Genomic DNA, 17,889 nt, shown 5'->3' on the forward strand with positions numbered 1-17,889 from the left:
TATTAACGATATTGACGTAGGGCTAGGTAACATAGTAGCCAAAGTTGCATATAAAACAAAGGTCGGCAATGCCATCGTAACAGAAGAAAGTAGGCTAAGATTACAAGAGGATCTATATAAAACTATCGAATAGTCTATAAAATGGAAAATGCCATCTAACATCAATAAATGTCAGCTGCGACAAGTAAGAAACCGCAACAAAAATTTCGATTATGAAATGCTGGGCCACAAGAAAAACAACACCCCTAGTGTGGGAAACCTAGAGGTAAATATCTCCGCCATCTTCAAGTTCTCTAAGCTGTCTAATAAAGCTGCCAAGAAAACAAATAGGATATTAAGATTCATGACCGGAAACTACAAGCAGAAATTAGGATGTGATATGCCACGATACCTAGGTCCAGTTACACCACACAACGAATATGCAGTACATTTTCGGGCCTTCCACTTAAACAAGGACTTTCATAAATTAAAAGTATTGCAGTAAAGAGCAATTACATTGCTGCCTTCTTTCTGTAGTAGACCAGACGAGGAGAGATTGCCAGAATTAAACTTGTTCTCCCTACGCAATGTTCGTCTCCGGGACAAGTTAATAGTGTTTTAGAAATGCTTAAAGGACTCGACAAAGTCGATATTGAACATATTTTCATAGTAACGCCAACATGACCAAGGGGAATAAGTGGATTGAAAATTAGAGGTTACAGAGTTCATTTGGAATGTACGAAATATTTCTTTTTTAACCACCGACATTACTGATTCATGGAATAAGCTTTCAGATAACTTTTTCAGATTGACACCCTTAATATCTTCAGAATTAGGTCTGATCATCACTTGTCACTCTCACGTATTATATAATTCATTTAATCAGTCATGATAACGCTATGGTATGTCATGCTACCTTCTCAACCACTGAGATCTCCCTGGCCATACTTCAGTATCATACCAACATTGATTAACCCATGGCACCTGTTTTAAAGGGATAAGTAAGAATCATTGTAGCATTTTTCGACATCAGGAATAGTTTAGGCATTGTAAGTCGAGAGGTTAGACCTCAAGTCTATCCTTACTATTGTGATTATAATAGAAAATGAAGAGATGCATGCCATTGGTGAAGGGAATGCATGTGGTATTCCTGTTCCTTCTGCCTTATGTCTTTCCTATAATGATTTCCTTCAGGCATATTCATCTTGCAAATGATATTTTCTTTTCACCTCTTTTCCGTCCAGCGTGTAGCAGAGGGAGTATACGTAGAATAGGGAGATAACCTTTGCTTTCCTATAGTTTTCTGCCACTGCTTTTATGGGAACTGCAAGTTAGGGTCAGCCCACTTATCTTCAGCCTTTAGTTATATAAGATTCTCTCTCTCTCTCTCTCTCTCTCTCTCTCTCTCTCTCTCTCTCTCTCTCTCTCTCTCTCTCTCTCTCTCTCTCTCTCTCTCTCTCTCTCTCTCTCTCTCTCTCTCTAAGATAGCACTACAATGTCTTTTGTGTGTGTGCTTGTATTGGACAGAGACTAAAGAAATTTGTCCATACTTATTACGGGATATGGGTAGACAATGAACAAAACACTTATATAAAGTACGTGTGGAGCGTGAGAAGAAAGATAAGTGGAGGAACTGAGCAAATAATGACGTCTCAATATGTATTCGTTCTTCCCACCGTACCTAACATATCTGTGTCCTTTTATCCAGATGTTACTCAAACTATGCAGTGTGTAGGATAGAGAGAGTGTTTCTGTGGATTAATTACCAGCAACACAAGTGTGACTAATGCGGAAAATTGGGGCAGCTACCCGGACCAAGGAGAGAAAGTAGATAGACTTTAGCTCATTGGACCGCTGTATAACCCCATACGATTACCCGGAGGTAGTAATCTTCATGGTCTGGTTGCCTACCACCTACTGCCTATTGTTTGTAATTATTGTTTATACTTTACGGAGAGTGCTCTATACTCGCATTATCCTGTCTCTTAACCTTATGTGTGTCTATGCGTTCATTAGGTGAACCTAAATATGTTCAGCATTTGGTATAACTCAGGAACAAAAATTATACAAATAATCTCTGCAAGTGTATTACAATATCACTCATCAACTATCTATGTGACATCTTTACAGAGTTTTCCCATAACAGAAAAAAATTAGAGATTATAATCCATTTCGTATTTATCTTCTTACAGATTCCTGTTCTCACCGTAAGGTATAGAAAGTTAGATTGTATAGTCTTTAACAGGACAGGCCTTCAACTATTACGCTTTTATTGGATGTTGGACTTAGAAACGGTTATAGAAATATCGCCCGAACAGGGATTTGAACCTTGGACTTCAGGTTAAATGCCTAATGCTCTACCGACTGAGCTATCCGGGCTTCTGATGATGTTGTTATTGACCGTCGAGTGGTACAACCAGGATCAACCACGATTCTCACCCTTACTGACACCGCCGCGCCGCAGCAGAAGCAGCAGCAGCCAGGGCCATCTCCTCTACCATCATTACCACCACCACCACCAACACCACACACTACCGTACCTACGCCACTGGTACCATCACCACCACAAGCATAGTTTCAGAAGGTGCAGAATATGCCTTACAAACCTCCTTGAGAATTACCAGGAATTATTCAATACTCACAACAAAACAAAAGCAATTGATATGATATTCTGGATTCCCACAAAATAGTTGTTTTTAAGACCAACACCCTTAATATCTTCAGAATTAGTTTTGATCATCACTTGTCACTCACCGGTATTATGTAATTCATTTAGTCAGTCATAATAACGCTATGGTATGTCATGCTACCTTCTCAACTACTGAGAACTCCCTGGCCATATTTCGATATCATACCAACATTGATTAACCCATGGCACCTGCTTTAAAGGACAAGTAAGAGTCATTGTAGCATTCTTCGACATCACCAATAATTCAGGCATCGTAATTCTAGATTTTGTAGCTCAATTTTATGTTTACTATTGACTTTAAAACTGAGGAGTTGCATACCATTGGTGATGGGGTGTATGAGGCGTTCATGTTCGTTCTGCCTTATGATTTTCCAATAAAGATTTCCTTCAGGGACATTCATCCTACAAATTATTTGCTATTTTCCTTTCCCTTTTGTATCCTCTTTTCTGTCCGGAGTGTGACGAGTAGAGTGTACGGTGGGAAGATAACCTTTGCTTTCCATAAGTTTTCTTCCACTGCTCTTATGAGAACTGCAGTTTTCTTTTAAGCAACGTTAAGGCTAACCCGCTCATCCTGAACCTTTGGTATATATGTTACGTGTTTCTGTGTAACTCTCTCTCTCTCTCTCTCTCTCTCTCTCTCTCTCTCTCTCTCTCTCTCTCTCTCTCTCTCTCTCTCTCTCTCTCTCTCTCTCTCTCTCTCTCTCTCTCTCTCTCTTTGTGTGTATGCTTGTATAGGACAGAGAGTAAAGAAATTTGTCCATACTTATTATGGGATGTAGATAAACACTGAGCAAAATACTTGTATAAAGTATGTGTGGAATGTGAGAAGAGTTATGTGGAGGAACTGAGCAATTGATATCAGTGTTCTCTTTAGGAGATGTCACTCATACTATGTAGAGTAGTGTGTAAGATGGGGAGAGCGTGTGTCTGTGAATTGATTGCTAGTAACCCAAGTGTTATTGAGGAGGAAAATAAAGGCAGATGCCTGGACCAAGGAGGAGAACTGGACAGACGCTAGCTCATTGGATAGCTGTCAAAACCCATACGATTACCCGGAGGTAGCAATCTTCATGATCTTTGATTACTTATATTTTATGTGATTATTGTTTGTGTTTTACGGAGTGTTCTATACTCGGATTATCCTGTCTTAATATGATGTGTGTCTATGTATTCATTAGGTGAACCGTCAAAAGACTTTCTCTAAATATTTTCAGCATTTGGTATAACTCAGGAACATCAATTATACACAAAATCTCTACAAGTTTATTGCAAACATCACTCACCAACTATCTATGTGATATCTTTACAGTATTTCCTCATTACAAACAAAAGAATCAAAGATTATAATACATTTTGTATTTATCTGCATACGACTCCTGTTCCCACTGTAACGAGTGCAAAAAGAAATTTCTTAAAGTCTGTATTAGGACAGACTTTCTACAAATTGGTTCAATTTGCTGTTGGATTTAGAAAGTCATTAAAATATCGCCCGAACAGGGACTTGAACCCTGGACCCTTAGGTTAAAAGCCTAATGCTCTACCGACTGAGCTATCCGGGCTTCTGATGATGTTGTTATTGACTGTCCAGTGGGACAACCTGCGTCAACCACGATTCATCGCTCTCATTGACACCGCCGCACCGCAGCAGCAGCACCAGCTAGGGGCCATCTTTTTGACCAACACCACACACTACCGTACCTATGCCCCTAGTATCATCGCCACCACAAACATTGTTTTAGAAGGCGCAGATTATGCCTTACTAACCTACTTGAGTTTCATTATGAATTATTATTCAATACCCACTACAAGACAAAAGCAATTGATAGAATATTTCTGGACTCTAGCAGAACAATCACAAAGTCGCCAACGTTAAATTGATGCAAAAAGTCCAGGCCTTGAGGATTACTGGCTGCAGAGGAATTTATACAAGAGTCTTGTTACGTGATAGGAGGTAAAGAGTCGTAATGAATGGTGAATATTCACCGTCGTCACCTGTTACTAGTAGGATCCCTCAGGGATTCCTACTTGGGCATACTCTTTTCATCATTTATATTAACGATATTGACGTAGGGATAAATAACTCATTGGCCAAATTTTCAGATGACACAAAGGTCGGCAATGCCGTATTAACAGAAGAAAGTAGGCTAAGATTACAAGAGGATCTACGTGAAATTACCGAATAGTCTTAGAAATGGCAAATGCCATTTAACGTCAATAAATGTCAGCTGCTACAAGAAGGAAACCTCACCAAAAATTTCGATTATGAAATGCTGGGCCACAAGAATAAGGACACCCCTAGTGTAGGAAACCTAGAGGTAACTGTCTCCACCATTTTCAAATTCTCTAAGCTGTCTAATGAAGCTGTCAAGAAAGCAAATATGATATTAAGATTTATTAACGGAAACTTTACATACAAAAGCAAGGATGTGATATGCCACGATAACTAGGTCTAGTTAGACCACATATCGATTACGCAGTCCAGTTTCGGGTCATCCACTTCAGAAAGGATATTCTTAGAATTGAATCAGCGAAGCGAAGAATTACATTGACACCATCTTTTCGTAGCAAACCATATGAGGAAAGATTCCTAGAATTAACCTTGTTTTCCCTAAGCAATGGGCGCCTCCGGGGCTAATTAATAGTGTTTTAGAAATGCTTAAAAGACTCAGCATTGTCTTTACAGTAGCTGCAGCATTATCGACGGTAGGAAATGGATTAGAACTTAAAGGTCACAGAGTTAATCTGGGACGTATGAAATACTTTTCTTTTTTACCAGCAACATTATTGATACATGGAATAAGCTCTCAGATAAATGTTGTCCAGACCAACACCCTTAATATCTTCAGAGTTAGGCTTGATCTTCACATGTCACTCTCTGGTATTGCATAATTCATTCAATCAGTCATAGTAAGGCAGTGGCATAACATGTTACCTCCTCAACCACCTTTGCTTTACTATAGTTTTCCTCCACTACTTTTATGGGACTTTGTTAAAGTACTGTTAAGGATGACCCCCTTATCTTCAAACTTCGTTATATGTGATATGTGTTTCTCTCTCTCTCTCTCTCTCTCTCTCTCTCTCTCTCTCTCTCTCTCTCTCTCTCTCTCTCTCTCTCTCTCTCTCTCTCTCTCTCTCTCTCTCTCTCTCTCTCTCTCTCTCTCTCTCTCTCTCTCTCTCTCTCTCTCTCTCTCTCTCTTTATCTATCTATGAGTAAGCTAGCACTACCGTGTCCTTTGTGTCTATGCTTGTACTGGGTAGTAACTAAAAAAATTCTACATACTAATTATAGGGTATGGGTAGACACTGAGCGAAGCACTTGTATAAAGTACGTGTGGAGTGTGTGAAGAAAGATAAGTAGAGGAACTGAACATATGATGACGTCTCAAGATGTATGTGTTCTTCCCGCCATTCCTAACATTGGCTGTGTTCTTTACACCAGATGTTACTCAAACTATGTGGTGGAATGTGTAGGATGGAGAGAGCATGTGTTTGTGGACTGATTACCAACTACACAAACGTGATTGATGGGAAAAATTGAGTCAGCTACCTGGACCAGGGAGGGGAAGTTGACAGACGTTAGCTCACTGGATAGCTGCCAAGACCCATACGAGAACCCAGGAGGAAGTAATCTCCCTACAGTGTGATTGCCTACCACCTGTATGTCTATGTGATTACTGTTTGTGTGTTACGGAAGGGGTGTTTTACACTCGGATTATCATGTCTTCTAATCATGTGTGTGTCAATAAGTTCAGTCGGCGAACAGTCAAAAGATTTTCTCCAACTATTTTCAGCATTTGGTATAACTCAGGAACAAAAATTATTCACAAGATCTGAGCAAGTGTATTACAAATATCATCACTTATTAATTTTGTTTGAAATTTTTCAGGATAATCTCATTACAGACAATAATTATAAGTTATAATCCATTTTGTATATATCCGCTTACAGTTACCGTTCTTACCGTAACGTATACATTTTATTTTTTCTTTTGGAAAGTCCTTATCAGGACAGACTTTCTACAAATAGGTTCAATTTTCTGATGGACTTACCTATACTGATGTCGTCTGAACAGGGACTTGAACCCTGGACCCTTAGGTTAAAAGCCTAATGCTCTACCGACTGAGCTATCCGGGCTTCTGATGATGTTGTTATTGACCGTCGAGTGGTACAACCAGGATCAACCACGATTCTCGACCTCACTGACACCGCCGCGCCACAGCAGAAGCAGCAGCAGCCAGGGCCATCTCCTCTACCACCACTACCACCACCACCACCAACACCACACACTACCGTACCTACGCCACTAGTACCATCACCACCACAGGCATGTTTTAGAAGTCGCAGATTATGCCTTACAAACCTCCTTGAATTTTATCGACGGCAAGAAAAAAGTAATTGATATAACATTCCTCGACTCCCACAAAACATACGACAAAGTCCCCAACGTTAAATTGATCCATAAAGTCCAGGCCTTAGGGATTACTGGCTGCAGAGGAAATTATACAGTCTTGTTACGTGATAGGAGGTAAAGAGTCGTAATGAATGGTTGATATTCACCGTCTTCACCCGTTACTGGTAGGGTCCCTCAGGGATTCCTATTTGTGCGTACTCTTTTCATCGTTTATATTAACGATATTAACGTAGGGCTAAATAACTTACTGGCCAGATTTACAGATCGCTACAGGTCGCCAATGCTAAGCTTACAAGAGGATATATATGAAACTGTCGAATGGTATAAAAGATAAATCCCATTTAACGTCGTTAGATGTCAGCTGCTAAAAGAAGAAAATCCTCAGCAAAAAATTCAATTTTGAAATGATGGGCCACATGAAAAACGGCACCCCTATTGCGGGAAACTGTCTCCACCAACTTCAAATTCTGTAAGCTGTCTAACGAAGCTGCCAAGAAAGCAAATAGGATATTACGCTTTATTTACGGAAACTTTACATACAAAGCAAGGATGTGATATGCAACGATGACTAGGTCCAGTTACACCACATCTAACATGCAGTATATTTCTGGGCCTTCCACTTAAAAAAAAAGAGGATATTCTTAGATTGAAATTAGTGCAGCGGAAGGAAAGCAATTAAATTGATTCCATCTTTGTGTAGCAAATAATATAAGGAGATATTACTAGAATTAAACTTGTTTTCTCTAAGCACTGTGCGTCTCCAGGGCACAAACCACTCTTCCCCTTTACCCTTGAGCTTCGTTACACTCAGAGCCAAAACATCCAGGTTCCTTTCCTCAAACATAAACCTATCTCCTCTTTTTTTTCATCATGGTTACATCTACACACATTTAGACACCCCAATCTGAGCGTTCGAGGAGGATGAGCACTCCCCGCGTGACTCCTTCTACTGTTTCCCCTTTTAGAAAGTTGAAATACAAGGGACAAGGAGTGTATATACATACACGTCCACACACGCAAATATACATACCTATACATCTCAAAGTATACATATTTATACACACAGACATATACATATATACACATGTACATAATTCATACTGTCTGCCTTTATTCATTTCCATCGCCACCTCGCCACACATGAAATAACAACCCCCTCCCGGCTCATGTGTGCGAGGTAGAGCTAGGAAAAGACAACAAAGGCCACATTCGTTCACACTCACTTTCTAGATGTCATGGAATAATGCACCGACACCTAGGATCTTTTTCCACATCCAGGCCCTACAGAACTTTGTATGGTATATCCAAGATGCTTCACATGCCCTGGTTCAATCCACTGACAGCACGTCGACCACGGTATACCACATCGTTCTAATTCACTCTATTCCTTCAACGCATTTCACCCTCCTGCATGTTCAGGCCCCGATCACTCAAAATTTTTTTCACTCCATCTTTCCACCTCCAATTTGGTCTCCCACTTCTCCTCGTTCCCTCCACCTCTGACACATATATCCTCTTTGTCAATCTTTCCTCACTCATTCTCTCCATGTGACCAAACCATTTCAAAACACCCTCTTCTACTCTCTCAACCACACTCTTTTTATTACCACACATCTCTCTTACCCTTTCATTGCTTACTCGATCAAACCAACTCACACAACATATTCTCCTCAAACATCTCATTTCCAGCACATCTACCCTCCTCCGCACAACTCTATCTATAGCCCATGCCTCGCAACCATATAACATTGTTGGAACCATTATTCATTCAAACATACCCATTTCTGCTTTCCAAGATAACGTTCTCGGCTTCCACACATTTCTTAACGCTCCCAGAATTTTCGCCCCCTCCCCCACCCTTTGATCCACTTGCGCTTCCATGGTTCCATCCAAATCCACTCCCAGGTACCTAAAACACTTGACTTCCTCCAGTTTTTCTCCATTCAAACTTACCTCCCAGACGACTTCTCCCTCAACACTAATAACCTTGCTCTTATAACTAATAACCTTGCTCTTATTCACATTTACTCTCAGGATTCTTCTTTCACACAATCTAACAAATTCAGTCACCAGCTACTACAAATTCTCACCCAAATCAGCCATTAGCGCTGTATCACCTTCGAACAACAAGTGACTCACTTCCCAAGCTCTCTCATCCACAGCAGACTGCATACTTGCCACTATTTCCAAAACTCTTGCATTCACCTCCTTAACAACCCCATCCATAAAAAATTAAACAACTATGGAGACATCAAGCACCCCTACCGCAATCCAACATTCACTGACAACCAGGCACTTTCCTCTCTTCCCACTCGTACACATGCCTGACATCCTCGATAGAAAATTTTCACTGTTTCTAAATGCTTGCCTCCGACACCATATATTCTTAACACCTTCCACAGAGCATCTCTATCAACTCTGTCATATACCTTCTCCAGATCCATAAATGCTAAATACAAATCCATTTGCTTTTCTAAGTATTTCTCACTTACCTTCTTCAAAGCAAACACCTGATCTACACATCCTCTACCACTTCTGAAACCACACTGCTCTTCCCCAATCTGATGTTCTGTACATGTCTTCAACCTATCAATCAATACCCTCCCATATAATTTTTCCAGGAAAACTCAACAAACTTATGCCTCTGTAGTTTGAGCACTCACTTTTGTCCCTTTTGCATTTTATGCAATGGAACTATGGAAGAATTCCGCCAATCTTCAGGCACCTCATCATGAGTCATGTACACATTAAATAAACTTACCAACCAGTCAACAATATATATATATATATATATATATATATATATATATATATATATATATATATATATATATATATATATATATATATATATATATATATATATATATATATATATATGTATATATATATATATATTCTTTCTTTCAAACTATTCGCCATTTCCCGCATTAGCGAGGTAGCGTTAAGAACAGAGGACTGGGCCTTTGAGGGAATACCCTCACCTGGCCCAATTCTCTGTTCCTTCTTTTGGAAAATTAAAAAAAAAACGAGAGGGGAGGATTTCCAGCCCCCCGCTCCCTCCCCTTTTAGTCGCCTTCTACGACACGCAGGGAATACGTGGGAAGTATTCTTAATCCCCTATCCCCAGGGATAATATATATATATATATATATATATATATATATATATATATATATATATATATATATATATATATATATATATATATGTTTGGTTTGTTTATGAATGGGGTTGTTGGGGAGGTGAATGCGGGAGTTTTGGAAAGGGGGGCAAGTATGGGGTCAGTTGGGGATGGGGGAGCTTAGGAGGTGAGTCGGTTGTTGTTCGCTGGTGATGCGGCGCTGGTGGCTGATTCATGTGGGAGGCTGCAGAAGCTGGTGGCTGGGTTTGGTAAGGTGTGTGAGGGGGGAAACTTGGGAGTGAATGTGAATAAGAGCAAGGTTATTGGGTGCAGTAGGGTTGGGGGTCAAGTCAGTTGGGAGGTGGGTTTGAATGGAGAGGGGCTGGAGGAAGTGAAGTGTTTTCGGTGTCTGGGAGTGGATTTGGCAGCGGATGGAACCGTGGAAGCGTGAGTGAGTCGTGGGGTGGGGGGGGGGGGGGTGAGGGTTCTGGGAGCGTTGAAGGGTGTGTGGAGGTCGAGAGCATTGTCTCGGGGAGCGGAGGTGGGTGTGTTTGGGGGAATGGTGGTTCCAGCAACGTTGTGTGGTTGCGGGGCGTGGGCTGTGGATGGGGTTGTGCGCGGGAGGATGGATGTGCTGGGGGTGAGATGTTTGGGGACGGTGTGTGGTGTGAGGTGGTTTGATCGAGTAGGTGGCGTGGGGATTGGAGAGATGTGTGGAAATGGGGGGAGCGTGGTTGAGGGAGCGGAAGGGGGTGTTTTGAGGTGGTTTGGGCGCATGGAGAGGGTGAGTGGGGAGGGGTTGACCGGGAGGATGTGTGTGTCGGAGGTGTGGGGAGCGAGGAGGGGTGGGGGGCCGGATTAGGGGTGGAGAGATGGAGTGGGGGGGGGGGGTTATGTGTGATCGGGGCCTGTGCGTGCAGGGGGGGTGGGGGGGGGCGGGGAATAGAGTGAGTTGGATCGATGTGGTATACCTGGGTTGACGTGCTGTCGGTGGGTTGGGTCGGGGCGTGTGAAGCGTCTGGGGTGGGCCGTGGAGGGCTGTGTGGGTGTGTATATTTGCGTGTGTGGACGTGTGTATGTGCATGTGTGTGGGGGTGGGTTGGGCCGTTTCTTTCGTCTGTTTCCTTGCGCTACCTCGCAGGCGCGGGAGACGGCGACAAAGCAAGAAAAAAAAAAAATATCCCTGGGGATAGGGGAGAAAGAATACTTCCCACGTATTCCCTGCGTGTCGTAGAAGGCGACTAAAAGGGAAGGGAGCAGGGGCTGGAAATCCTCCCCTCTCGTTTTTTTTTAATTTTCCAAAAGAAGGGACAGAGAAGGGGGCCATTTGAGATATTCCCTCAAAGGTCCAGTCCTTTCTTCTTAACGCAACCTCGCTAATGCGGGAAATGGCGAATAGTATGAAAGAAAAAGAATATATATATATATATGTATATATATATATATATATATATATATATATATATATATATATATATATATATATATATATATATATATATATATATATATATATATATATATATATATATATTTTTTTGCTTTGTCGCTGTCTCCCGCGTTTGCGAGGTAGCGCAAGGAAACAGACGAAAGAAATGGCCCAACCCACCCCCATGCACATGTATATACATACGTCCACACACGCAAATATACATACCTACACAGCTTTCCATGGTTTACCCTAGACGCTTCACATGCCTTGATTCAATCCACTGACAGCACGTCACCCCCGGTATACCACATCGCTCCAATTCACTCTATTCCTTGCCCTCCTTACACCCTCCTGCATGTTCAGGCCCCGATCACACAAAATCTTTTTCACTCCATCTTTCCACCTCCAATTTGGTCTCCCTCTTCTCCTCGTTCCCTCCACCTCCGACACGTATATCCTCTTGGTCAATCTTTCCTCACTCATTCTCTCCATGTGACCAAACCATTTCAAAACACCCTCTTCTGCTCTCTCAACCACGCTCTTTTTATTTCCACACATCTCTCTTACCCTTACGTTACTTACTCGATCAAACCACCTCCCACCACATATTGTCCTCAAACATCTCATTTCCAGAACATCCATCCTCCTGCGCACAACTCTATCCATAGTCCACGCCTCGCAACCATACAACATTGATGGAACCACTATTCCTTCAAACATGCTCATTTTTGCTTTCCGAGATAATGTTCTCGACTTCCACACATTCTTCAAGGCTCCCAGAATTTTCGCCCCCTCCCCCACCCTATGATTCACCTCCGCTTCCAAGGTTCCATCCGCTGCCAGATCCACTCCCAGATATCTAAAACACTTCACTTCCTCCAGTTTTTCTCCATTCAAACTCACCTCCCAATTGACTTGACCCTCAACCCTACTGAACCTAATAACCTTGCTCTTATTCACATTTACTCTTAACTTTCTTCTTCCACACACTTTACCAAACTCAGTCACCAGCTTCTGCAGTTTCTCACATGAATCAGCCACCAGCGCTGTATCATCAGCGAACAACAACTGACTCACTTCCCAAGCTCTCTCATCTCTAACAGACTTCATACTTGCACCTCTTTCCAAAACTCTTGCATTTACCTCCCTAACAACCCCATCCATAAACAAATTAAACAACCACGGAGACATCACACACCCCTGCCGCAAACCTACATTCACCGAGAACCAGTCACTCTCCTCTCTTCCTACACGTACACATGCCTTACATCCTCGATAAAAACTTTTCACTGCTTCTAACAACTTTCCTCCCACACCATATATTCTTAATACCTTCCACAGAGCATCTCTATCAACTCTATCATATGCCTTCTCCAGATCCATAAATGCTACATACAAATCCATTTGCTTTTCTAAGTATTTCTCACATACATTCTTCAAAGCAAACACCTGATCCACACATCCTCTACCACTTCTGAAACCACACTGCTCTTCCCCAATCTGATGCTCTGTACATGCCTTCACCCTCTCAATCAATACCCTCCCATATAATTTACCAGGAATACTCAACAAACTTATACCTCTGTAATTTGAGCACTCACTCTTATCCCCTTTGCCTTTGTACAATGGCACTATGCACGCATTCCGCCAATCCTCAGGCACCTCACCATGAGTCATACATACATTAAATAACCTTACCAACCAGTCAACAATACAGTCACCCCCTTTTTTAATAAATTCCACTGCAATACCATCCAAACCTGCTGCCTTGCCGGCTTTCATCTTACGCAAAGCTTTCACTACCTCTTCTCTGTTTACCAAATCATTTTCCCTAACCCTCTCACTTTGCACACCACCTCGACCAAAACACCCTATATCTGCCACTCTATCATCAAACACATTCAACAAACCTTCAAAATACTCACTCCATATCCTTCTCACATCACCACTACTTGTTATCACCTCCCCATTTGCGCCCTTCACTGAAGTTCCCATTTGCTCCCTTGTCTTACGCACTTTATTTACCTCTTCCAGAACATCTTTTTATTCTCCCTAAAATTTAATGATACTCTCTCACCCCAACTCTCATTTGCCCTTTTTTTCATCTCTTGCACCTTTCTCTTGACCTCCTGTCTCTTTCTTTTATACATCTCCCACTCTATTGCATTTTTCCCTGCAAAAATCGTCCAAATGCCTCTCTCTTCTCTTTCACTAATACTCTTACTTCTTCATCCCACCACTCACTACCCTTTCTAATCAACCCACCTCCCACTCTTCTCACGCCACAAGCATCTTTTGCGCAATCCATCACTGATTCCCTAAATACATCCCATTCCTCCCCCACTCCCCTTACTTCCATTGTTCTCACCTTTTTCCATTCTGTACTCAGTCTCTCCTGGTACTTCCTCACACAGGTCTCCTTCCCAAGCTCACTTACTCTCACCACCCTCTTCACCCCAACATTCACTCTTCTTTTCTGAAAACCCATTCAAATCTTCACCTTAGCCTCCACAAGATAATGATCAGACATCCCTCTAGTTGCACATCTCAGCACATTAACATCCAAAAGTCTCTATTTCGCACGCCTGTCAATTAACACGTATTCCTCGCGTGTCGTAGTCACCAGCTTCTGCAATTTCTCACATGAATCAGCCACCAGCGCTGTATCATCAGCGAACAACAACTGACTCACTTCCCAAGCTCTCTCATCCCCAACAGACTTCATACTTGCCCCTCTTTCCAAAACTCTTGCATTCACCTCCCTAACAACCCCATCCATAAACAAATTAAACAACCATGAAGACATCACACACCCCTGCCGCAAACCTACATTCACTGAGAACCAATCACTTTACTCTCTTCCTACACGTACACATGCCTTACATCCTCGATAAAAACTTTTCACTGCTTCTAACAACTTGCTTCCCACACTATATATTCTTAATACCTTCCACAGAGCATCTCTATCAACTCTATCATATGCCTTCTCCAGATCCATAAATGCTACATACAAATCCATTTGCTTTTCTAAGTATTTCTCACATACATTCCTCAAAGCAAACATTTGATCCACACATCCTCTACCACTTCTGAAACCACACTACTCTTCCCCAATCTGATGCTCTGTACATGCCTTCACCCTCTCAATCAATACCCTCCCATATAATTTCCCAGGAATACTCAACAAATTTATACCTCTGTAATTTGAGCACTCACTCTTATCCCCTTTGCCTTTGTACAATGGCACTATGCACGCATTCCGCCAATCCTCAGGCATCTCACCATGAGTCATACATACATTAAATAACCTTACCAACCAGTCATTAATACAGTCACCCCCTTTTTTTAATAAATTCCACTGCAATACCATCCAAACCTGCTGCATTGCCGGCTTTCATCTTCCGCAAAGCTTTTAGTACCTCTTATTTGTTTACCAAATCATTTTCCCTAACCCTCTCACTTTGCACACCACCTCGACCAAAACACCCTATATCTGCCACTCTATCATCAAACACATATGTTTTTTTTTTTTTTTTTTTTTTTTTTTTTTTTATACTTTGTCGCTGTCTCCCGCGTCTGCGAGGTAGCGCAAGGAAACAGACGAAAGAAATGGCCCAACCCCCCCCCCCCCCATACACATGTACATACACATGTCCACACACGTGTATACATACCTACACAGCTTTCCATGGTCCACCCCAGACGCCTCACATGCCTTGATTCACTCCACTGACAGCACGTCAACCCCTGTATACCACATCGCTCCAATTCACTCTATTCCTTGCCCTCCTTACACCCTCCTGCATGTTCAGGCCCCGATCACACAAAATCTTTTTCACTCCATCTTTCCACCTCCAATTTGGTCTCCCTCTTCTCCTCGTTCCCTCCACCTCCGACACATATATCCTCTTGGTCAATCTTTCCTCACTCATTCTCTCCATGTGCCCAAACCATTTCAAAACACCCTCTTCTGCTCTCTCAACCACGCTCTTTTTATTTCCACACATCTCTCTTACCCTTACGTTACTTACTCGATCAAACCACCTCACACCACACATTGTCCTCAAACATCTCATTTCCAGCACATCCATCCTCCTGCGCACAACTCTATCCATAGCCCACGCCTCGCAACCATACAACATTGTTGGAACCACTATTCCTTCAAACATACCCATTTTTGCTTTCCGAGATAATGTTCTCGACTTCCACACATTTTTCAAGGCTCCCAAAATTTTCGCCCCCTCCCCCACCCTATGATCCACTTCCGCTTCCATGGTTCCATCCGCTGACAGATCCACTCCCAGATATCTAAAACACTTCACTTCCTCCAGTTTTTCTCCATTCAAACTTACCTCCCAATTGACTTGACCCTCAACCCTACTGTACCTAATAACCTTGCTCTTATTCACATTTACTCTTAACTTTCTTCTTCCACACACTTTACCAAACTCAGTCACCAGCTTCTGCAGTTTCTCACATGAATCAGCCACCAGCGCTGTATCATCAGCGAACAACAACTGACTCACTTCCCAGGCTCTCTCATCCCCAACAGACTTCATACTTGCCCCTCTTTCCAGGACTCTTGCATTCACCTCCCTAACAACCCCATCCATAAACAAATTAAACAACCATGGAGACATCACACACCCCTGCCGCAAACCTACATTCACTGAGAACCAATCACTTTCCTCTCTTCCTACACGTACACATGCCTTACATCCTCGATAAAAACTTTTCACTGCTTCTAACAACTTGCCTCCCACACCATATATTCTTAATACCTTCCACAGAGCATCTCTATCAACTCTATCATATGCCTTCTCCAGATCCATAAATGCTACATACAAATCCATTTGCTTTTCTAAGTATTTCTCACATACATTCTTCAAAGCAAACACCTGATCCACACATCCTCTACCACTTCTGAAACCGCACTGCTCTTCCCCAATCTGATGCTCTGTACATGCCTTCACCCTCTCAATCAATACCCTCCCATATAATTTACCAGGAATACTCAACAAACTTATACCTCTGTAATTTGAGCACTCACTCTTATCCCCTTTGCCTTTGTACAATGGCACTATGCACGCATTCCGCCAATCCTCAGGCACCTCACCATGAGTCATACATACATTAAATAACCTTACCAACCAGTCAACAATACAGTCACCCCCTTTTTTAATAAATTCCACTGCAATACCATCCAAACCTGCTGCCTTGCCGGCTTTCATCTTCCGCAAAGCTTTTACTACCTCTTCTCTGTTTACCAAATCATTTTCCCTAACCCTCTCACTTTGCACACCACCTCGACCAAAACACCCTATATCTGCCACTCTGTCATCAGACACATTCAACAAACCTTCAAAATACTCATTCCATCTCCTTCTCACATCACCACTACTTGTTATCACCTCCCCATTTACGCCCTTCACTGAAGTTCCCATTTGCTCCCTTGTCTTACGCACCCTATTTACCTCCTTCCAGAACATCTTTTTATTCTCCCTAAAATTTACTGATAGTCTCTCACCCCAACTCTCATTTGCCCTTTTTTTCACCTCTTGCACCTTTCTCTTGACCTCCTGTCTCTTTCTTTTATACTTCTCCCACTCAATTGCATTTTTTCCCTGCAAAAATCGTCCAAATGCCTCTCTCTTCTCTTTCACTAATACTCTTACTTCTTCATCCCACCACTCACTACCCTTTCTAAACAGCCCACCTCCCACTCTTCTCATGCCACAAGCATCTTTTGCGCAATCCATCACTGATTCCCTAAATACATCCCATTCCTCCCCCACTCCCCTTACTTCCATTGTTCTCACCTTTTTCCATTCTGTACACAGTCTCTCCTGGTACTTCCCCACACAGGTCTCCTTCCCAAGCTCACTTATTCTCACCACCTTCTTCACCCCAACATTCACTCCTCTTTTCTGAAAACCCATACTAATCTTCACCTTAGCCTCCACAAGATAATGATCAGACAACCCTCCAGTTGCACCTCTCAGCACATTAACATCCAAAAGTCTCTCTTTCGCACGCCTGTCAATTAACACGTAATCCAATAACGCTCTCTGGCCATCTCTCCTACTTACATAAGTATACTTATGTATATCTCGCTTTTTAAACCAGGTATTCCCAATCATCAGTCCTTTTTCAGCACATAAATCTACAAGCTCTTCACCATTTCCATTTACAACACTGAACACCCCATGCATACCAATTATTCCCTCAACTGCCACATTACTCACCTTTGC

General features: G+C 42.1%; 3 non-coding genes across 3 annotated transcripts; all 3 read right to left on the reverse strand.

The window, feature by feature from the left end:
* Positions 1–2,286: 2,286 nt before the first annotated feature.
* TRNAK-UUU (transfer RNA lysine (anticodon UUU)) lies at positions 2,287–2,358 on the reverse strand. The gene has a single exon. It is a non-coding gene; the product is annotated as a tRNA-Lys (tRNA).
* Positions 2,359–4,157: 1,799 nt separating this feature from the next.
* Positions 4,158–4,230, reverse strand: TRNAK-UUU (transfer RNA lysine (anticodon UUU)). Its single transcript has one exon. It is a non-coding gene; the product is annotated as a tRNA-Lys (tRNA).
* Positions 4,231–6,732: 2,502 nt separating this feature from the next.
* TRNAK-UUU (transfer RNA lysine (anticodon UUU)) lies at positions 6,733–6,805 on the reverse strand. The gene has a single exon. It is a non-coding gene; the product is annotated as a tRNA-Lys (tRNA).
* Positions 6,806–17,889: the final 11,084 nt, after the last annotated feature.

Source organism: Panulirus ornatus, chromosome 4, assembly GCF_036320965.1.
Source record: "Panulirus ornatus isolate Po-2019 chromosome 4, ASM3632096v1, whole genome shotgun sequence".
In the NCBI taxonomy this organism is placed as follows: Eukaryota; Metazoa; Arthropoda; class Malacostraca; order Decapoda; family Palinuridae; genus Panulirus; species Panulirus ornatus.